This window comes from Ambystoma mexicanum, chromosome 3p (genome assembly GCF_040938575.1).
Source record: "Ambystoma mexicanum isolate Mex_15411 chromosome 3p, UKY_AmexF1_1, whole genome shotgun sequence".
Taxonomy (NCBI): Eukaryota; Metazoa; Chordata; class Amphibia; order Caudata; family Ambystomatidae; genus Ambystoma; species Ambystoma mexicanum.
In genome coordinates this window covers 315,876,298-315,900,449 of record NC_090925.1, presented here as the reverse complement: position 1 = coordinate 315,900,449, position 24,152 = coordinate 315,876,298, and the positions used below count along the sequence as shown (strand labels likewise).

At 47.6% G+C, this 24,152-nt stretch overlaps 1 protein-coding gene across 6 annotated transcripts in view; it reads right to left on the bottom strand.

Annotated features, from left to right (window-relative positions):
* Positions 1-24,152, bottom strand: part of UCKL1 (uridine-cytidine kinase 1 like 1) — a 378,995-nt gene that overhangs the window by 268,161 nt on the left and 86,682 nt on the right. The gene's annotated exons all lie outside the window — the stretch shown is intronic.

Sequence of the window (24,152 nt, the reverse complement as noted above, 5' to 3'; positions counted from 1 at the left end):
TATGGTCTTAACTTGAACAGTAGCGGAGGCAACGTTTGGTGCCGTGGGGAGAGGGCTAATAGGGCGCCAGGGGGAAGCAACAACGGGGTGAGGGGGCTCCACCCCGCCCCCCCTCCCCCAAACTCCCCCAAACCCCGGCACCGCCACTGATCTTGCAATCTAAAAGCAGTGGCAGTTTAAACTTGCCTTTACTGGCAAAGGCATGGAATCTCCAAATGAGAGTCAGCATACTGAATGTGCAATCTTTCTCCCCCAGGTTTCCGCCTGCCTTAAGTTATTACTGTGGAGGGTTTCGTTTACAAAACAGAAAGCTGCTCTCCGACAGCTGGAGCTTGGACCGGAGTCATGTGGCTTGGGCTGGAGTATCACAAACATGCCTAATGCAGGTTATGCGATCCTGCAGCCGTCACAAGAGTGCGGATGCATGCCTTTGAGAGTCAACCAGCCACTGCATCTGTGTTTTAAGGAGTCAGTCTGTGTTCTCTGAAAGGGTTTCAATGAAGACCCTTTACCAGACCTCTTCGCAGTGGGAACGATCCCTTCCCAACCCTGTGTTTGTATATGTGTATGTTAGGGTTACTTACCAATAATCTTTATTACTCCTAGTCCTACTCTTCCTCATCCTCATCACAGTACTTACCTCTAGAGGCCCGCCTTCAACTCCGGACCCTTCTTCTATTTCTTCTTTTTTGTATAACACCTCCCCTGTACCCATAATCCTCAGTACATCATAACCAAGCAAGAACATTGGACCCTCCCCACAGGGAGGGAGAGGAGCGTCGTCAGTACTGTGACGAGGAAGAGTAGGACTACAAGTAATGAAGATGACCAGTAAGTAATCCAAGCGCTACCTCCACGGCCTCTCTTCCTCATCAAAATACTTACCTCTTGAGGTATACCAAAGCAGCAACGGGGAGAGGTCCCAATGAGACACAGAGACAAAAGTGCAGCAACACAAAGCACAACTTTAATGCACCCCAAAACTCAAATCCCAACAGACAAAACTCTGTACCATCCCCGGAGCGGGAGACATTCAACTGGTAATGGTTGATAAAGGTACTCTGATCTGCCAAGGTGGCTGTCCTGCAAATCTCCAGCAGAGAAACCCCTTGCACATCCACCCAGGAAGCAGCCATACCCTTTGTAGAGCGACCATGAACATGGTCAGGCACAGGCAATCCAGCAGCCACATAAACTATGGAAATAACCCTACAGATCCAACAGCTAATTGAAACCACAAAGGCCCTCTGCACAGCACCCACAGGGCCTAATGTAACTAGCAGATCATCAGACCGCCAAATTGGAGCAGACCGAGCCAGATACTCCAGAACTGCCCGCTGCAGATCAATAGCATGCCAAGCCTCCTCGTCCGGGGACGGCAGATTTTGGAAAAATGCAGGGAGAACCAGATCCTGAGATGTGCGAAACCGAGACACAATTTTAGGCAGAAACTTAGGATCACACCTTAAAACAATAGAATCCGGTAGTACCTGCAAAAAGGGAGGGCGTCACAACAAAGGCCCCACCTCCCCCAGCCTAAGGACAGATGTGATGGCAATCAGGAATGCAGTTTTTAGAGTGAAGGGCTTGATATTAATATCCGCCACAGGCTCAAAAGGAGGCCCCCGAAGGAACCTCAAGACTAGAGGGCGATCCCAAGGGGGAAGTCCCTTATAGGCACAGGGACGGGAAGCAGTGAGACCCAGAAGAAACCTCCCAGACAAAGCCTCCCCGTTCAGATGGCCATCCAAATCACCCATGAGGATTTTAATAGAGGCCCACTAGGAGCGAAGTGTGGAAACCACCAGGTCTTTGTCATAACCATCCTAGAGAAACTGGAGAACTGAAGGCAAACCACAACCTCAGGCCTAACGCAACAAGAACCCAGTCTGGGTGTCCACCCACCAGACTGAACACATCCAACTGATTTCCCCAGCACACCTATCGCTATGAAGCAGCTATCATCCAACAACTACACCAGCTGCACACACATCCGGTGCACCCACGCACCATACGACACTCTCTCTATTGACTTGAACTGCGGTTCCTGCGGGCGTTCAACCTACCAGCGCTTTGAGGTCATACCAATAATATAGAAGGAGCTATATAAATGCCAAGTAACATAACATAACATAACATTGGAGTGGAATAATCACAGACCGCCCACACCAGGCCCTAAAGTAACCCCAGTGTCTGTCATAGATCTTCAGAGTAGAGGGCCTCACAGCCCGAAGTATAGACTCAACGACAGGACCCAAAAACCCCAGGGAAGTTAACCGAGGCCGTGCAATAGCCAAACCGCCCATTGGATCAGCCTGACCCCATACTACAGCCCCTCCTACAGGGGACAAGGCCACTTCAGAATCAACCAAGGCACTTGAGATTGAATTTCCAGGAGGGAGGGAAACCAGCCACGCCGAGGCCAAAACAGAGCCACCAACAGCACAGTCGCCCTGCTTACCTGGTTGTGCTGCACCACCGGGGGAAGAAGGGGAAGAGGAGGAAACGCATAAAAGGAGACACATAGGCCACCCTATATTTAGGGCAACCCCTCCCTCCCAATTCTCCCACAGTCAGAAATGGGTAGCAGAAGAGAGCAATCTTCGCAGAGATCCGAGAAGCAAAGAGATCTAGAATCGGGCACCCAAACCTGTTGCAAATCTCTTCAAACACCCTGTCTGATAGAACCAGTTCAAGGGAGGAAAAGCAAAGCCTGCTGAGCTGATCCACCCGAACATTGACCACTCCCCCGACATGAGAGGCCACCAGGGACATCAGGTGGCTCTCCCCCTCCAACCGATCTGAGCAGCCAAGGCATTCAAGGAGTGACTGGATCCGCCCTGGCAGTTGACATACGCCAAAGCCGTTTTGTATCGTCTGTTCTGACCATCACTGCCTGGCCCTCCAGATACTGCCGGAAGAACAACATGGCCCGGCGAATGGCACAAATTCTTTCCAGTTGGATGAGCGAGGAACCTCCTCCGGAGCCCACAATCCCTGAGCTGAGAGGACACCCATCTGTAGTAAGAGTGGTCCTCATGGGCTGGACTACGGCCACACCCTCCCAGAGATTTGGAACCTGTAACCACCATCTTAAGTCTGTTTTGAGAGCCTGTGATACCGGGACCAGGGACTCGTAAGCCTGAGAAGTCAGTAGCCAGTGGGCCAGAAGAAAGGAGAGCACAGGACGTAAATGAAGGTGAGGCCATGGGACTAGAAACACGCAAGAGGCCATGTGCCCTTGATGTGTGAGTAACAGATGACCCAAGACACTTTGCCTCCCGAGAACCCTGCAAAGGATTGACTGCAGCCGCTGGACCCTTGCTGTGGAGAGAAAAACCTTCCCCACTCTGGTGCAAATCTGAGCCCCCATGAAGACCAGATCCTGAGAGGGCCCCAGTTGAGACGTCTGCCAGTTCAACAAAAACCTGCAATCCTGCAAAGCCTGGCAAACCAGATGGAGATGTGGAGGGCCGTCCATTGGTGAGCCGCCTTGACTAACCAGTCATCTAGGTAGGGAAAAATCTTAGCGCCCCCTCAAGTGGAGATGCGGCACCAGGGGAGCCACCAGTTTGGTGAACACCCTCAGGGCTGAGCGTAACCTAAAAATTAGCACTCAGAATTGAAAATACGGAGTCTCCACAGCAAACCAGAAGAACCACATTCGGTAGGGAAAGAGTGCCATGTGGTAGTAGGCATCCTGGAGATCCAGGGACGCCAGCCAGTCCCCTCAGTTTAACATTGGGAGAATGTTCTGTAAAGTCTCCATTTTGAACCTCTGCTTCTGGATGAAAAAGTTGGACTTGAGATCCAGGATGGGCCAAAACTTCACTGTAGGTTTTAGTAACATAAAACCCCTTGAGTAAAATCCCAGACATCATTGGGATCGAGGGATTGGCATGATAGGCTCCTTTTGTAACAATTCTGACAGTGTCGACATCGCAAAAGTCTTGGAAGAGAGTGGGGAACAGCAGTCTGAACCATAATAATAATACTACTAATAATAATAATTTTGCATTTATATAGCGCTACGAACCCTCAGATATCTGAGCGCTGCTTATTATTACCCACGGTGTGTGGTGCTTGTTTATCGACCTCAGAAAGGATGAAAGGCTGAGTTTGGCCCTGCCGGGATTTGAACCTGCGTCAGCAGGCTCTGCACAGATGTCAAAGCGTGTGCTCTACTTGCTGTGCTATCAGACCGGCTTGGGCAGGGGTTGACAGAAAGTCCAGGTGATAACCATCTCGGACTGTGATCAGATCCCAAGAATCTGAGCACCACTGGGCCCATACTGGAAAAAACAGCCAGAGACATCTGCCCACAAGCTGGCCAAAACCGTCAGGACTTCTGCACTGGGCCTGAAGGTCGAGATGTGCGAGGAGGACCACGGCCCCCTTGAGGATTCTGAAAAGAGAGGGAGGTGGAACCAGTGAATGCCTGTCCGGACCCACACCTCCCCCAGACGAGGACTTATTTTGTGCCGAGGAAGATTTCTGCCGTAACTTGTCCCCATGCTTGTCGGCACGAAAAACTTTATGCACCTCATCCTCAAGACAGTTTCCAAACAGCTTAGAAAGGGCAGCCACCTTCTGCAATCTCTCAGCCTTCCAACCGTGCAGATGTACATGTCGTTGAGCCGATATTCCTGCTGCCATAGCCATGGCCGAGCCATGAACCCTATCATACACCAGATCGGACAAGAGTTTCACCTTCCGCTGCATGTCTGCCAGGAGAGGAGTACAGTCAGAACCTCCCTGCATGGCCCTTCGCAGCTTCTTAAAACTCCCCAGCAACATCTCTGCTGTGTAGGAGCCGTAGACATTCACCCTGAGGGCCAGATGTGCACTAGCATGAACCTTCTTGAGGCTGGAATTTACTTTACAGTCCACTGGGTCCCGGACCGTCACCTCCTCAGCTCACATAGAGCAGTGACCTACTGGAATAGCGCGAACATCATCCAATTCAATAGTTTCCCAAAGCAACTTGTCACTACCCTTCAAAGGGTAGAGCTTTGCCATAAAACGAGGCATGGACATTTTCTCCAGATCACGCCACTCTCAAAGGATTTTAGAACGAATATCAGAGATTATGTGCATCCCCATATACGGCATATGTTTGTATTGCCGAACAGTGGGATTGGCCCCATCACCCTGGACCAAGGGCTCCGAAAACCAATTCTATCCCAAACTTGAGTCAATACCTCCTCCACCTCTCTCTTCCCTGTCCAGATATTTCCCCTCTCCTTCAGCTGTTGAGGAAAGGGAATCCGAGGTGGAGGCCTCTGCAACTGAAGGAGGATGAGGATGAAGATAAGCACTGATGCTTGTGCCCATGACCAGCTTGCAGGAGTAACTTCTGAATGTCCTTTCTGGACAAGGAAAAATGCCTTGACTACTTCTTCTTCTCAGTATGACAGAGTCTTGTAGGGCGCTCAGGGGATGTAGAAGAGGAGGAAGACACCGTGAGATGCCCGAGCTTCCTCCTGTGATTTCCCATAGTGCAGCCAGGAAACACTCAGCACTTCAGACCATACTGGGGACTGGAATCCCCTCCAGTGAGCCAGCTGCCCTAATATCCAGAAAGGCCAATGCAGGAGGTGCCACGCAACCAATAGAAATGGTACACCAATACATTTCCCTGGCAACCGGCGACCCCACAGGTGTGCCTGAGCCTACCATCAACTACAGCCAGGCACTTGGTGAACAAAGAGGCAGATCCGACCTGCCCACAGAAACCTCAACAGCCTGCCCAGCACTGCCAGAATCAAATCGTCCTCAGGCGCTTTCAACTAGTACTGAACCCAGATGCTGAGTCCGGGGCTGTCCCTCACCTAAACACACAGGCAGGGCAGACCCTCTCTCCTTACCTATGTGCCCCAGGGGGCTACCCTCACTGGGCTCCAACGCCCCACAGGGAACGCTGGACGGCCTCTAGCCTCAACCGGGATCCACATCCCTGCAGGGGAACCAGGAGCATGCAGCACCTAGCGGAAAACCGATGCCCTGCCAACCAGATACCCTAGGGGGCCCGCATACGGCGATCTCTGGTGCCCCGCACATGGAACAGAAGAACCTCGCCAGAGGCAGGAAAAATGTAACTTGGTATTAATCGGTACAGGGGAGGTGCTATTCAAAAAATAATAGACAAGGGGTCCTGAGTCGGAGGTGGGGCCTCAAGACGTAAGTACTGGGACGAGAAAGGGAGGACGTGGAGGTAATGAAGTTAGCAGTCGTAATCAGAGTTGGCAGATCGAAAGTAAAGCCAGCCCAACAGCCCTTGAAATGTACCCCCAAAATAAGCACACGTCCTGGAAAAAGTGTAAATCAAAGAAGAAATACCCTTAGAATATCCTCCATTTCAATACAACTTTTTCAATTGCTCATTATTTATTATTACTGGTCAATGATATGGCACGAAAAAATAAAACAAATAGATGCTTGGCTATTGTTGTTTTGTAGATATAAGGTAAAACCAAAAACAAATATTTCCACGGTAAGAACACATTCTTGATAGCTTTTACTAAACATTGCCGGTATTTGCCCTCTACAAGAATACACTTGTGATATGATGGCTTTTCCACTAAGTGCCAGCGTCTGCCCCGTTAGGAACACACCGGTGATGGTGTGGCCGATATTTGCCAGCATTTGCCCCTGTAAGGACAATCCTGTGATGGTATTGCCCCCAAAATTATCAGCATGTGCCCTTGTAGGGCCACAACTGTGATGACTTTGTCCCAAAACACCACCATTTGTCTTGCTAAGGATACACCTTACAAGTCTTTGCCCAACATGCCAACATTTGCCCATATACACGACTCTCCAATCCATTACATTACATAAATATATAGTGTTTTGTGGTGAACAGAACCTTTCTACTATGTCTATGCTTAATGCAATAGTGTGCAAACCCTACCTTATACAGATATGTCAGCATCCAGGTACATGTACTTTATGGGGCCACCACCATCTCAAAACGAGCTAATAGAAAGTACTGAAAAATGCTGATATACCTAGTAAAATGTCTTTCGATGCTAATAAAAAAAAAAAGAATTGCAAGTTAGGATTTGCATAGACATAGTAAAAATACTTCTGTTAACCATGCTGATCTGATCAGAAGTATTTCTCTTTACAATGTCTTCTTAATGTAAAGTGTTCAATGCCTCCTCGCCCAGAATGCCCCTTAATTATCTCTACATGCATGTCCAGGGCACACAGCAGCTCATAAATACGTCTCCCTGCCGACACACTGCCTACTCAGAAATGGGATCAATCTGCCCATAGGAGTCAACAGGAGCAGTTATTTTCCCATCGAATCCAAATGGTGCAGAGCGCAACGTAAGGCTCGACAGCTTCACTGTTGGTGCCAAAAAAATAATCCCAACTTCAAAACAATAATAAAAACAAATTACAAGAAAACAATGAACAAACACAACCGTCAATATTCACTAAAAGGAAACAAACTAATCACTGTTTTTATTTTTTTAAAAAAACGTTTTCCAAAGAAACCTCATAAATTAAAAAAAAAGCAAAGCGTGCAGAAGGCAGTACATCTCAAAAAAAGAAAAGAACACACGAGATTAATGCATACAAAGGAGGACCCCTGTCTTCAGATGTATAACCTACAATCTCACCACTAAGTACAGCTGGACTCCTCAATATCTATAGTGGCCAAAGCAAAGCACCATGCTTTGTATTTGTATTTATTTATTTGTAAAGTGTGGCCAATCCCTGGGGCATCTGGGCGCTGAGTACAGGAAGAAATAAATTAGTACTCGGTAATACCAACCTCAAGGGGGGGGGGGTGCAGGACCCAGAAGGACGTATGTCCAGTAGCAACATAGAATAATGCATAGTGGAACCTTGAAGAACACAACAGGGTAGTAACAAGGTAGGGGGCACTTGAATAGAAGGCCCAGGAATTGAGGCAGTGACCCCAATCTAAAAGTAGTTGGGTAACATAGGCACCAGGCAGCGCTGATCTAGCCTGTAATGAAACCTTCTCCTTCGATTCTATCCGTAACATGTGTGGTCTGAACTATTTGGTATGAATTACATTGGTATGGGTTAGCCCTGCTAGGTTTCTCTGCTTCTGCACTACAAAAGTGACTCAAACAGACAATTACAAGATTCCCTGTGGCATTCTGGTCAGTAAGACTGGCTAGAAAATGTGAAACGTTCCCCTCCATCCCGCCTGTCTGCTATGCCTGCCCTTTCCAGGCATCGTACCATGACTTGTTTCTCCACTCTACATCTAAATTTTGTGCAGTCTAGGAATGTTTAGCAAGCCTGCCTTCTCTTTGCACTATTGTGTGTTTCCTTTCTTCTCTCTGTACCAAATGTGCTAATTTTCTGTGCCTGCCATTTCAATTCACTGTACACGCATTGTGTTTTTTAATTTTTTTTATTTATTGTGATATAACCACATTTGGGTTTTTTTACACATTCCAATTCAATAAAAAGAAAAGAATATATATGTACATACAATATTACATTACAAACTGTATCAAATTAAATATTCTTTCATATATCATTTAAAACCAAGTTCGTCACAGTCTTATAAATTTGACATAATTAGGATGAGAATCATCACATAAGTATCTAAAACATTCTCTATACAACAGTTTTACTCCTTGATTCAACAATAAATTAGCAATGTTCTGACAATATAAAACCTGTAAAATACAAAACCCTTAAAATGTTTAAAGTTAGTTTAGTTTCATGGCCCGCAATCATTCTTTCCCAAAATGCGTCAGAGGGGAGATGATCTAATGACCCAACTAAATTCCCTAAATATTCCACCCTGATTTCCCAAGTACCTTTACAGAATCTTAAAAGATGCTCTAAGGTTTGCTTACTCAGGTCTAAGCATTCCGTGCATAAACTCCGGGTCCCTTCGGTAATTCCCCATTTAGTTAATACCGAGCCGGTTTTAATCAAATTCAACCGTACCCTCAAAAAGTTTTGCCTTCCTTTTAAATCTGGAAACTTCATCAGATACCTTGGCACGATACCCTGTTTTTTCCCATACTTGAAAAACGCTTCTGGTATGGAGGATGCTCTCACCATATCCCCTGTAGAAATCCAATCTCTCTCAGAGAGGGATTTCTTAACTTTCAACGGGTTTGAACTCAGTGTTAATTTATCTAATTCACAATAAGTCAGCAAGTTTTCTGCCGTCTTTCTGAGTTCTCTCAGGGTCATTGAGGAATCAAGATTCATATTCTCTAAGAGATTTTCAAATGTGTTTTACTGTGCCTGTCCTTTCTGATGTTCACTCTGCACTTACGCTTGCCTGCTATTTCTAAGACCTGTGTCCTTGCCTCTTCTTTCCCTGCCCTCTGTTTTCACCTACCCAGGATCTTTAGGACGCCCGCCAGTTCTCATCTTTGTGTCTGCGTGGTTTGGTTTACCGTCTCGGCCCTTTCTTCGCATTGTGCCTCACACATTGCCTTTTTACTGAGCCTAGCCTTCATATTCTCCATATGTACATGTTTTTACTATGCCTTTCCTTTTTTTTCTCCAGCCAGACCGCTGATTGCCCTTTCTTTTTGATGGCTAACTGTACCAGTCATTTATCCTCTTCGTACCTACTTGTGTTCTATTAATTACTATTCTGGCCCTTTCTTCTCATGGTTCCCACATTGTCTTCTTTATTTTGCCTGGCCTTACTATTAACTTTACCATCATGTTGATTTCTACTCTGCCTGCCCTTTCTATGCACTGTACCTGCCTGTGCTTGTTAACTGTGAAGGCCCCAGTTTACTGTGCCTAACCTTTCATCTCTTAGTACCTACCCAAATTGAAAACCAACATGTTTAGTGTCTAAACTCCACAATGCTGTGTGGGGTGAAATAGCCCCTGGATGTCATGAATCAAAAGGCCAGAGTCATTGGTGGGCATGCCCCTAAATAAAAGGCCTGCTCTGAAATACTGTGGGACACAAGGCCTATGGAACACATGTAAACAGGAAACAAAGTGGGCCTAGGAACTTCAAGATGCCAAAAGACAAGAACTGCCTTTCACAAATGAAGCAAAATACACATGGACATAACGTGTAAATAAATCTATGGAGAGCTGCACCAATATTTCCATGAATGGTGCACAGAATCTTAAATGAAAAATGCAAGATTGTGTGTTCAAGCAGCTGCGGTGAAACAGAGCACTTTCTTTTCTGAACATTAAAACAAATGCATGTAATGTCGTTTTTCCTTCTAAACTAAAAATATGCTCAGAAAAATGCTCGCAAAGTTTTCAAAGTATGAACATGGTTTCTGCCTATCACAAGCTCAATTACATGGACAATTTCAAAGCAACACGCAAATAATTTTCAAACTGTGTATTTTACAAAATATCGTTTTAAATGCCCTTAGGCACGAGTTACAGGCTGTTTGTTGCAAGGGGCCGGGATGTTGATTTCTGCAAAATGTGAAACCCAGCTCCCTCCCCTGTTGCCTGGGAGTGAGCGGTTTGGCTGCCTTAATTGTCATTGCCTCCCTTAATAATACAAGAAAATAATTTCTTTGGAGATCAGAAACGCTGTGGACCAGATAAGATTGGGGCTGGTCTGGCAGCACTGATGACCTCCAGGTCACAAGCCTCAATAAAAAAAATGCATTAGCTTGTCATTAGCTCCTGAAGGGCTGAGCCAATTTCAACACAGACCTCTCTGCTGACGTCAAGTGCTCCAGGATGGTGGGGTCCTGGCCAGATGAGCAATGAGATTGCACATTGACTACAATGGGAGAAATGTAGTTTATCGTGTAAAATTGACAATATTCATCGCACCACAGTAATTGTAGGATTTTTGAAAAGATGACAGTAAACCCCTTCTGATTATCCAATAACTATTTTAGTGGGAGAAACACAACTGAAGTTATTCATGAAAATCTGATTTGGGGCACCTTGTGCTTACCAACGATGCGAACAATTGATAAAACATGCATATCATAATTCCTATGACGCCCGCAAAAGGGCGTAGTTTTCAATGATATGGCTCCGGAGTAAACAAAGAAAAACTGTAGTTCTGCACAGGAATGATATACAGACCTCTGATTAGGGTAATTTGACTCGCAGTAAAATATACATGTAAAGTTATGGAAGTTAAGGGTACTTGCAAGGTAGTGAGCTTTCAAGTGCAAAAACATGACCAAGCCCACCTGTTAAAGTGAGATGCTGAAGATCTCTCCTACCCTAGCCAGTCCAAAGCACTCCCACATTCCCTGGTCCTATCAGCACACAGGTGGCAGTGGATTAGAGATACTCAATCAATCCCTTCTGCGGGAATCATGACACATTAGTGATGTCATCTGTCCTATAACTAAGCTAACTTACCTCAGAGCAGGACTTTCCCCACTAATCCATTGAGGTGATCTGCTGTCGAAATCTGGAGAAACATCCCAGCAGAGGGAAGCCTAATCTTGGAGTGGAGACAGGAGCCAGGAGATTTAGAAGCTGACTTGGGACCCCTTGGAGGACTCAGCAGAGACCTTGACTGACCCCTTTTGGTGTCCCGGCAGTTCCCCGATGCTCCCTGATGTTCAGTCTAGACCTCTCCTGTAAGTAGAACTAAACCCCAAAAGCCATAGGTTGTGTATGCCCTGTATTCTTTCAGCATCGTTTTAGTAATTACCCATTGAAGAATCCCCCATTGCTGTGTAGATCCTTAGCATATTCCTCAAAGTAAATCAATTAAATCCCCCATTGAAATTCACGGGACCTGTATTGTTGGAATTCAAAACCAACCATTTTCTCCCAGTGTGTTGTGAGCTGGTATAGTCAAATATTTGCCAAAAGAATTAAACCCCAATCCCTGCTTCCACGTGCATGCACACGGCGTAAAAACGAAATTGTCCCTGCGTGCCATTGTGCTCTAAAAATCGAATTTCCATTTTGCATTTTCTTTCTCACATTGCACCTGTCATCCCAACCCAAAACCGATTTTCCCATTGTGTACTGGACAATATACCCCAAAGCCATGTGTGTCATTTTGGTCTAACAAAAACGAATTCCTCATTTCTTTCCATGCTTTCCCATTGAAACTGTGCCTGGTAATTTAAAAACCGATTTTCCCATTCTGTTCTGACCATAATCCTCAAGCCTAGTGTGTCCTTTTAAGTGTAAGAAAAACAAATTCCCTTCCTTTCTATTCTTTCACATAGCAGTTGTGATAAATAATTAAAAAAAACAATTTTACCATTGTGCTTTGTAAAACAAATGTTCCCCTTTGCTTTCCGTCTTACATATTCTTTCTGTGAGCACTACACAAAAAACTATTTTTCCCTTCCATTCCTACTCCATGCCACTGCCTTCCATTTAAAAGAATCAAGCCTGGTGGTTGTCTGCAGGGTGAGGGGTGCTGAGAGAAAAGCATAACTTTGTTAATTATTCTGGTGTGCTTTGAACTGTTCTGTACTTGTATTCGGAGGGGCGCGGGTGATGGAAAAGGTAGCTATTGTAACTGCATAGTCTGGTGTCATCTCTGTGTTGAAGGTTTACTAAAAAAAGGATAATTTGTCTTTGTTTTGCCACAGCATTGGTGGCTGAGATAATCTGTTGGTTCTAATTCGACTTTAATAAATATATATGAATAAATATCTTATTAATACACACCGGCCTGGTTCCTAGTCTATTGTGACACTGGGTGTTGGTTGATATTGTGTGCAAGACGAGTTGAGGCCTTGTCAAAAAAAGATTCTAATAGAAAATCCAAAGTGATTTGTTGTGTGCCACATTCATTGTAGGGAAAGGAGCTCCCTGACTTGATTGTGCCGGTACAATAAACCGCGACTGCTGGTTGCTCTAGCACCCCACGTAGCAAAACTATCACGCAAAGACCATCCTACAGTACCGCAAGACACTTAAAACATGGCTTTTTCATCGTTCTCTGCATCACTCCCTCCACCAACAGTATTGTGCTACTGTATAAAATGCCAAGCCCAATTCTGGCACCCTACTGTTGCAAAGCGCTGCGCTGGTCTTGAGCTCGGTTTGCGCTATAAGCAATAAAATAAATATATGCTTGTTTACTGGGCTTCCCTTTATATGCTCTATACTTAGATGTTGTTTTGATGTGCTTTCTGAACATGCCTGCAATTGCCCTTTATACTGTACCTGTCCTATCTCTTTGTACCCATCTGTGCTTCAATACTATATGGCTCTTGCTTCTCCTCTCTGTACCCATTTGTTCTTGTTTGCTGTGCCTGACCATTGTATTGATTGTAAATACATGTGATTACTACTCTGCCAACCCATTCTATGCGCTCTACATAGCTGTGCTTGCCCTTTCGTCTCCTCTCCATGTTGTGGCAGTTCAACACATGACAAAAAAGTAGGTATTCACCTTGTGTATTGACTGTCAGGGTGTGGTTGGACTAAACGCCTGGGGGCAGCAAGGGTGTATCTACAGCTAAAAGGCTGTGCCTCTCTTGAAACAATCTAAGAAAAGAGGTCAACATTGGTTAAACAATAGTGATCCAAATATCCAATCTACCAGGTCTTTCTCTGAATCTATGTTTCAGTGTCAGTCACAGAGTTAATAGGCTTTTAACACGGTTAACCTTGGAAGGATGGGAAATGGGATAGATGCCTGTGCGAGTTGGTTTTTCACTCCAGCTAAAAAGGGGCAGAACATAAGCAAAAGATGTCAAAATAGATCAGCCTTATATTTATCAGGAGTTATAGGGTCTGGTTCAGTTCTTACTGCTCCCAGGGATATGGTGCCTAGCTCACGCTTCCGTGTATATTGGTTAGCTCACTCCGAGATACAGTGAAAGCAGAGCCCCATCAGCTGTACAAACTATCTACACACGTTAATTCTTCAAAACTCAAGAAACAATGGATCAAGTTATTTTACTTTCCAGATACCGTTACCCCATCTATGAATCAAGATGTCGATCTAAAAATGTTTGTTCCTAAACCAATGTATTAGATAATACAAATATGAGCACAATCACTGCTATAAACAATTTCTAAATTGGAGGGACCCGAATAAAGAAGAGATGTCCCAGGTACTATCACACTATGTTTACAAAAACAAACCCCCTCTTTTAATTCGCACCAGACGAAAGAATCACAGCAATCAGTACTATATGAATCTACCCGAAAATATATACATCTTTATTATTTCATAAATGATTCACGGTTTCTTGAAGAAAAAAGACACTTTATATAGATATTCCATATAAAAGACATCAATAAACCATGTGAAACAATGGAAAATAATGAAAAACAGGGAGGCCACAAGAAATGTGACACCACTTTGCCTCTAGTCACTAGCACACATATGTACAATGCCAATAATATTAAGACAGTACAAACAGTGAATACATTGCAGCCTACAAATGTCTCATTTAGGAAAAGAAGGGGAAGAGATCCATATACCGACACAATACCACGAGTTACAGGATGTATTCTCAGAGAAAGAAATGGAACAATTACTCCCGCATAAGGAATATGATTGTCCAATTGAGCTATTTCTTGAGTTTATAATGCATTGTGGTCATATTTAGGTCTTAATGGTCAGGGAAGAGGCTGAGTTAAGGAATCTACTTCAAGCAGGCCTTGGCAACAGACTATGCTCAATGTTGTAGTACAATTACCAAAGAAACAGGAGAGGTCCACTGTGGTCTTTGTGGTGGTGAGTGCATTAAACAAATGGGCACATTTCATTGCCACCCTGGCAATATTCCCAGATTATACGACCTAGGGATAAAGACGACATTCATTATACAAAAGTGTTAAAAGCCCAGCCCCAAGCGTGTGAATAAAATAGATGACAAATTAAAAGTTATACACAACAGTACTTCACACTTCTTTGAAACACCAGTGGAAGCTACTGAATGGCTGGAATTATGTAATCTATGGAGGTTCTCTAGTAGAGCCGGCAATGACAGCAACCGGAGACCTGAAAAGCGATCACCCATCAAGACACCAGCCAAGGAATAGCGAAGAGGAAAGGCTACAATGTAACTGGATGTTGTTTTGCTCAAGGACATGCTGCTATTTGGTGCAACTGTTCAAACGATACAGAACCTGAACTGGAAAAAAAGCAACATACAAACCAGACTGCTTCAAACCTTGACCTTTAGTATGAGAACAGCTTTACCAAATGTGTCATAGTACTGCTGTGTTCTAGTTGAATGCTGGTGCATAGGAGAGAGTAAGCGTAGTAGTGGGATATTGTGGTAATCAGTAAAGTGTATGCGACCAGGTACACTCAGTGACAGTTGGAAATACCTACTAATTTCATTTCTACTACAGTGACACTATTAGTGCATACTTCGAAATTCAACTTTAACACAGTGGCCCTCATTACGACCCTGGCGGAAAGCGACTGACCGGAGCGCCACAGCGTAAATAGCGTTTCCGCCATTGCACGAAGGAGCAAAGTGCGGCCCATTCCGACCCATCGGGCACGAGCACCACGGCATGGCGGAAGTGCAAAGTCCGCGATGGCGGAAATGACCCCAAAACGGCCCACACCGCCGCCGTACGGCGCCCTAGGTGCAATACCGCCACCCCTCTTAGCGGTCACCGCAGTGTGCGCCTACCGGAAAGTACGGTGCCCGGAAATATACGGAAACGGAAGTTAAAACATGGGGCCGGAACGGGAAACATCCCGGCGTACACCTATAAATACACTAAAACCACACAACCACTAAAATCACTACCCTGAAACACACCCCAACCCGTCAACCACCCTAGCGAAACCAAGAAAAATGGGAAAAGTAGCGAAGAAAGCGTGCGACCGCAAGCGGCAGGTCCACTTCTCCCGTGAGGAACTCACCGTGCTAACAGAGACCCTCCAGGAGAATGCTGCCGTCGTCTTCTGCACGCAAATGACCAGGACGGCACTTGCAAACAAGAAGGCCATATGGGCTCTGGTGGCACAGCGGGTAAGTGCGGTGGGGACCGCACCCCGCACCCCACAGCAATGCCGCAAGCGATGGGACGACCTGCGGATACGCGTCCGCAGCATACTCCCTGCCAACCGCAACATTGCCACAGCCACCGGGGGAGGTCCTGAATCACCCATCAAGTTGACCCCCTGGGAAGAAATCTGTGCCTCCACCATCGGAATGGAGAGCATAGAGGGAGTCGGAGGGATGGAGAAAGGAGTGCAGACATCCGAAGATTCAGGTAGGTGGGCCAGATAAAACAATGCCAAATCCACACAGTCCATCCATGTGAAGTACCATGCGTCCACATAGTGCAACAGAAACACATGTCCAGGAGAACGTCCACACACATCGGCCTGATAGCGCACGTTAAAACCCACAATAAATACATAAATAATTAAAAACCCCTAATACACGCACTACACGTGCAGCAGGCACACCCTAACTGCAGGCTGCCAAACAACTGCACCCTCACTCCACACACAAATCAAAGCACCTCCAAGGCCCCGACCCAAATCACCCTCAGGTACCACCCCAATGCATGTGATACAATGCCATTCCAATTCCCACAGACCCATCAATAACCCTCGCCCTCCTTTACTCCACCACAGGGTCCGATCCAAACGACGAGCTACAGGACACCCCTACCAGCACACCTGCAAAGAGGGCCAAGACCAACGGCCAGAGACCCTCCACCTCAGCTGCACGCATCAAGACACGGCAGCAGCACAAATCAGGTGGCAGCACAGAGGAGGGAACATCAACAGGCACCCCAGCAGCCAGCATGCCCACAACACCACCACCACAGGTCCCCCCAATGGATGCCACAGAAGGCACTGCCTCTGGTGGCAGCAGCACCATAGGTGACACCCCATTGATGGCAGCATGCTCGGACACAGAAAACGGGGATGCCGAAGTCAGATCCATCCATGACCTGTCCCAATCCCCCTGTCTGTCCCATCCCGTACAACATGAGGATACCACGCAGGGGCACCCACAAGACGACGACTGGCCATCCCCCACAAGCCCTGTGGCAAGGCAACATGAGGACAACAGCCCCTCTGTGACACCCCCGCAAATGGCCATGGCCCAGCAGAGGCAACAGTCCCTCGACCAGTTGATCGAACAACAGCAGCAACTGGCCACGCTCCTCAAGGACCATGCTGATGAATGTGGGGGCACTAAGGCAGACATAGAAACATCAACTCAGACACTTAGGGCACAAATCGAGAGTAGCACCGAGAGCCTGAGAGTCCAAATGGAGAGTAGCACCGAGAGCCTGAGAGTCCAAATGGAGAGAAGCACCGAGAGCCTCAGGGGGGAACTGCATGCGACGGCCAAGGACGTATGTGCCGAACTTGCCGCAGTGCGCCGTGTGCTCACTGAGCTCTCGCAAACCCTTAGGGACATGCATGGACGTGAGCAGGCAGACACATCATCCGTTGCAAGTTCCGTCCAGGGCAGCCCCCAACGTAGATCTGGAAGGAACCTGCGCTCCACAGGCAGGGGTGCCCCTGATACCCGCAGAGGGGGCATGCAATAGCGACAGCCCACTGACAATGAGCATCTTTGGACACTGGTGTTCGGGGGGGAGGTAGGAGGGTGGAGGGGGTGTGTTGGGCTCACTTGGGTGGCGGGTCGATAGGGTGTTCAACATGACATCACATATGCCATAAAAAGTGCACGATCAACCAATGAGATGTGTGGACATTGATCTTTGTGTACTAGGCCATCATAGGCGTACAGTCCATATTGTGCATGTCCCAGACACACGCAGTGCCACGAGTCCCGTGTCCATGTATCAGCCACCAGGCGTGAGTGCTAGAAGCATACATCAATGAGATGCTGACGAATGTCACGGGCCTCCGGTGCCTCGCAGACTCCATGAGGTGCTGCCACATCCCCACCCTCATCATGACCATCATCAGGTGCTTGCAGTTCTGCGTCAGGGGGCATGGGCACATTTCTACGTACGCACATGTTGTGGAGCATGACACATGCCATCACCATCTTTGCAACCTTCTCATGGCGGTACAGGAGTGCCCCGCCAGACCTGCTGAGGCAGCGGAAACGGCCCTTCAGTAGGCCGAATGCCTGTTCTATGACTACACGGGTACGTGAGTGGGCATGGTTGTAGTCCTCCTCATGCTGGTCCCGTGGGTTCCGGACTGGTGTGAGGAGCCATCTCTTCAGTGGATATCCAGCATCACCTGTATGTGGACGAGAAACGTATGATGTGGAATGCCATTGATACGTACGCACACCCCCCCCCCCCTTCCTGCCAGGTCATTGCCAATTCACATACCCCACATCATCATGCATGTAATGAGACTCACCGAGTAGCCAGGATCTGTTCCCTGCGTGTCGCTCCATGTAGCGTGGTATTGTAGAGTTCCTCAAGACCATAGAATCATGGGTTGATCCAGGGAATCGGGCACAACAATGTGTAATGATCCTGTTGGAGTCACACACCATTTGTACATTCAGGGAATGAAATTGTTTTCGGTTGCGGTACTGGGCCTCCATGGCATGTGGGACGACCAATTCAACATGGGTGCAGTCGATGGCACCAATGCAACCCGGTATGCCGGCAAGTGCATGGAATCCCACTTTCGTGTTTGTAATTTCCTGCTCCGAGCGTGGTAGGGAGATGTAGTCGTCTGCGTGCTGCAGGAGGGCATCGAGCACTTGCAATAGTGTCCGTGAGAACAGTGGCTGAGAAATGCCATGCAACTGTCCGACTGTGTGCTGGTAGGTGCCTGTGGCCAGGAAGTGGAGTACAGACACCACCTTCAGTAGGGGTGGGATGGCGGTTGGGCTATCTATCATGCTGACAAGGTCAGCCTGTGTCATGTCCACAATGGCGGTTATGGTGTCCCGGTCCAGACGGTAGAGGGTGTGGATCTGCTCATCAGTGAGGTTGAACGGATGTGCTCGGAGGCGTGGTATTGCGGGCTGCCTGCGTGGTGGTAGTGGCTGTGCTGGTGGGCCTTGCTGGCCCTGCCTTGGCCTCCTCCTCCTCCTGCGTCTCCTCCGTGCGGCTGGTTGTAGTTGGTGTTCGTCTTCTTCTTGGAGTTGGAGCACTTGCAGTGCTATCAGGTCCCCCAGGGCCAACATCGCGAGTCCTGCCGGTAGCATTTCGGTGTGGTTGTGGGAGGAGACTGGCTGTGCAATTTATGTGTTTTCAGGCTGTATGGCCTCCACCTGTGGTGATTCATTCCACCTGTGCAAACTGCTCTCCCCTTTGGCCGAGCACGTCACGCGCACAACGCTGCAATTCGGGGAATGGTATCTTGCTATTGCTATCATGTATTTGTACCCGATGGCCGTGTAAGATTGGTTGATATGTTCATTCTGCTGTGGTCCCATTGTTTCCCATACTATCTGTGCAGTCGCGAACAGACTTGTGAAGGGTCAGTGGAACGTAGTACTCGAGTAACGGTGGGCCCTCATGCATCACTGTACCGAGTTGCAACGACGGGCGGGGCGTCCCATTCGTGGGTGAAGGCAGTTGCCATTTTCACACACAGCCGCACTCGATGGAATAATTAGTGATTTCAAACGGCCACAGATGCCTTTCCGACGTGGTGTTGCAAATGAGGAATTCGAAGGGCGGCGCTTTCGGTTTCCAGCTAGCGGCGAGGAGATGCCCACAGGTCTGACTGCAAATATAACGTTCTATTGTTCAATGTCCTTGAGACAGGGCCCATGGCGAGGGAGCAATGATTGATATGAATAGTTTGGGATGCGCAATAGCTACGTGGGCGATGAGGCCGGCCGTTCCCAAATACATGTTACTTCACAACACTGGAATTACGGGCTGGGGCACTGTGGATTTTGCAGGCTGCATAACGCACAGACTCAATGGATGTTTCTAATGTTATGTGAGTAATTATTCAGGCGTTTTGATCCCGGGATGAGGGAATGATGAATGGATGCATGGGCAGGTGATTTGATACAGAGTTTGCCATGTACAGGGCTTCTTGGGATCTATCCGCCTCCCCTACGCTATGTGATGCAGGGCTGCCATAGTGGGACCATCGTCTATCTGGCCTTGTTGAGCCCTCCCTGTCTCGAGGCGCCCTCAGACACTTGTGTCCATGCACGTTAACATTCCCATCTGATGGATTCTGTTTTGACAGACGCATGCACAGGTACACTCGTTTGTGATGGTGTTTGCACCTCGATATAGATGGTTATGGGGTGGTGATGATCCTTTTGAGTGGGCTAGCATGCATATGGCTGTGGATTTCGTGTGATCATTGAAGTGAGTTGTTCGAATGTAGTTCTGATGGCCATTCTGTTCTTTTTCTTTTCTTTTGGTTGACAGGTATCTCCTCCCCTTTTGCCACTGCCATCTGTATGCCACTCCTGCAGATGGATTTTACTCCCGACACCTGCTGCTTCGTGTTAATCAGTGGAGCAGCATTACGATCTTATGGGACGATCGCCAATGGCCCACATGCCCTTACGCAGTACTGGTGGCTCGGAGCAACATTTCGGCCTTTCAGCTGGACTAGTGCCTCCCCATTGGGACGGCCCTGCGGTTCTGTGCGCTTCCATGTTGCCTTTTCGTACGTGAATGTGGCTCTGTGTACCATGGGGGAACAGGGCGACACACAAGTAGTGGCTGGTCATTTCTTGCGGATGCAGCCCACAATGGTGATTAGTGTTTTGGAGTTCATGGCCTGATGGCTGTATGGGCTTGGTGACTTTGATGTGCATAAATTTCTATTCTGATTTGGCCCGTGTAGCGTTTTTCTTTGCAAGAGATGTGGCATATGCCTATTTGGGGGGCGATGTATTGTGAGGAGATCTGCATTGGGTTCCAGCTTCGGGGTTTAGTTGCGTGGTACTGTACTGGGCGCGTTTGCCTACTAAGCCCGTGAGGTCAGGGATGGGGGCTGCCTATATGACAGTTTGAATGTTGTCATGCTCAGGGGCGGGGGATTGGGTTTTGTGTAACAGATGCCGGTCAGCCAGGTGGACTGGTGGAATGATGTGATTTTCGGAATATTGCTGGTCACAGGTGCCTGTGTTTGCGTGCGTTTCTTGGTGGGGGACTGTGGTCATGTCCATTGGGATGGCTTCTGTATTCGTGCCATCTGTGCCCTGCAGCTCCCATTGGCCCCTCTTGTGTTTCTTTTGTTCGTTGGCATGCATGGGTGACTTGTACATTTCAATGGTTGCATTGTGACTTCATTGCACCTACGGGGAGTTGTACTTTGTGGGCAGGGAGCGGTGTACAGGCACTCAGTGGGGCCGTTTACGGTTGATTCGCGATGCCGTACTTCTCGCCATGGCGGAATGGTACATTACGCCATGCCTGATGGCGTTAGGTACATGTCCGCTAGGGTCGGAATTGGCGTACCCTTGCGCCATGGTGGTGTTTGCGGTTTGGCATGGCGCGCGCGCGCGTGCTTGGTGCAGTTAGCGTTGGCGTTCACTACGGTGTCGCTAATGGCTTCGTACTTTGCGGTGACGGGTCATAGTCGCACCGAGCGCTATTCGATGGCGGTATTGCATTTCCGCCATCGTTTTTCGATTTCCGCCAGGGTCGTAATGAGGGCCAGTGACGCTATTGGGCACACTTCATCCGCTCCATGCACTTCATGCATTCCATCTGTTCCATGATCTCCCTCCATTATATGCACTTCAGCAGTGCTATCCATAACATCTACTCCATCTGTTCTATCTGCTCCATCTGTCCTATCCACTCCATCCGTTCCATGGACTCCATCCGTTCCATGCACTCATCTCTTCCATTTACTCCATCTGTTCCATATACTCCATCCGTTCCATATACTCCATCTGTTCCATGCACTCCATCTGTTCCATGCACTCAGCCTGTTTCATGTACTCGGTCTGATTCAGGCACTCCATCTGTTCCATATACTCCATATGATCCGTACATCCGTTCCGCCCATTTCATCCGTTCCACCCGCTTCATCCGTTCCACCCGCTTCATCCGTTCCACCCGCTTCATCCGTTCCACCCGCTTCATCCGTTCCACCCGCTTCATCCGTTCCACCCGCTTCATCCGTTCCACCCACCACATCCGTTCCGCCCATTTCAACTGTTCGATTGGCATCATTCGTTCACACACTTCATCCCTTCCACACGCTTCGTCCTTTCCTCACAAGTCATCCGCTCCACACGCTTCATCCGTTCCACATGCTCCATCTGCTCTGCACACTCGTCCTTTCCGCGCACGTCATCCGCTCCGCGCACTTCATCCGCTCTGCACGCACTTCATCCGCCCTGCACGCACTTTATCCACTCCGCACGCACTTCACCGGCTCCACACTCTTCATCCGCTCTACCTACATCCCCATGCGCTACATCCATCTCATGCACTTGACTCATCTATTTCATTTGTTCCGTTCATTCCATTCATTCTGTCTTTCCATGCCATCAATCCGTTCCATGCACTCTATTCTGTGCACTCCGTCAGTATCATGTACTCATCGATTCCATCCTTTCGTCCACTTTTTATTCCTCTCGTCCACTTCGTTCTTCTCATCAGTTTAATTTATTTCATCCATTTCCTAAATTTCAACTACTTCACTTCTTTCATCCAAATTATTCCTATCATCTACTTCACTACTTTCATTCACTTCATTCGTTCTATTCAGTTCATCTGTTTAAATTTACATTAGCGCTTATTAGTTTTCGATTTCTCACTCGGATCATGATGCTGGATTGTTATTTATGATATAGCGGCTTTGGGCTAAAGTAATTGAGTTGCTGTTATCTAGTTTGAGTTAAGAGTCGATTTTAGGGGAAGAGCCATGTTTTCAGTAGTTTGCGGAAACAACATGAGGTCCTCGGTGAGTCGGATGTGGGGTGGAAGTGCGTTCCATAGAGAGGGGCCAGGGCTGAGAATGATGATCCACCTAACCTGACTGAGTTGGTTTTTGGTATGACTAGGAGGCCGGCAGAGCGTGATCTTAAGGTACGTGGAGGATGATAGGGTTTTAGTTTTTCTTGAAGATATGGAGGTCCGGTTTTGTGCATTGCTCGGTGAGAGATGCATAAGGTCTTGAAGGTCACCCTTCGGGCAACCAGAAGCCAGTGCAGCTTTTTGAGGGCTAAAGAGAGATCTCTTGGGCCAAGTGACAGTAGCAGTTTGGCTGCCGCGTTTTGTGCTCTTTGTAGTTTAGTCAGTTGGTATGCGTGGATTCCTAGGTAGAGAGGGTTAGCATAGTCCAGTCTTGACATAACAATTGATTGGACCGCGGAGAGTCTATTGGGAAAGGAGAGGTATGGAAAAATGCACCTAAGCATTTTAAGGTGGTAGTGGCAGGACTTAGAGACGTTGTTGACTTGGAGTGAGAAGGTTAGGTCTGAGTCTAGGGTGCATCCAAGGTTTTTTACTGAATTTGAGGGAGTCAGTGAATTGCCCATGGCAGATGGCCAACGTAGCGGGTGTGGAAGGAGTTTGGTGTTGCCACATACCATGGTTTCAGTTTTGGAGGAGTTTAGCAGGAGGTGGTTTGTGGTCATCCAGTGATCTTTGTCGAGGAGGCAGGAAGCGAGGTTGGGTTGGCAGTTGGGTTTTGAATTCAGGAGTTTTAGGATTAGTTGTGTGTCATCGGCGTAGTTGTAGCACAGTATATTGTGCGAGCGGATTATTTGTGGGAGGGTGGACAAATAGAGGTTAAAAAGGAGAGCTGATAGGCATGCTCCTTGTGGAACTCCAGTGTTAACTGGTCGGGCGTGGGAGAGTAGGATTATTTGGTTCCTATTATTGAGAAAGGATGCTATCCATTTGAGAGCGTTTCCACGGATTCCCAGGGAGTGGAGGCGGTCAAGGAGGATTGAGTAGTTGATTGTGTCGAAGGCGGCAGATAGGTCAGGAAGGATTAGTGCAGCGCATCCCGCAGAGTCTGCAGAGTTTTTAAGGTCATCCCAGATTGAGGTTAGAGTGGTTTTGGTTCCGTGTCGGGCTCTGAAACCTGATTGAGCGGGGTCAAGGAGATTGTTGGCTTCGACGAAGGCATTTAGTTGGGAGTAGGCGGTTCGGTCAGTGAGTTTGGCAAGGAACCTGGTATTTGAGATGGGGCGGTAGTTTTTGGGCTCGAGGGGGGGGGTCGAGGTAAGTTTTTTTGAGAAGTGGCTTGACATGAACAGTTTTGAAAGCGTGGGGAAAAATTCTGAGGAGAGGGAGTCGTTTATGATGGTTCTTGCATGTTCTCCTGCGCAGGTAGATGCAAACATTTCTTTCAGGGTTGTGGCTGGGCAGGAGTCAAGCGG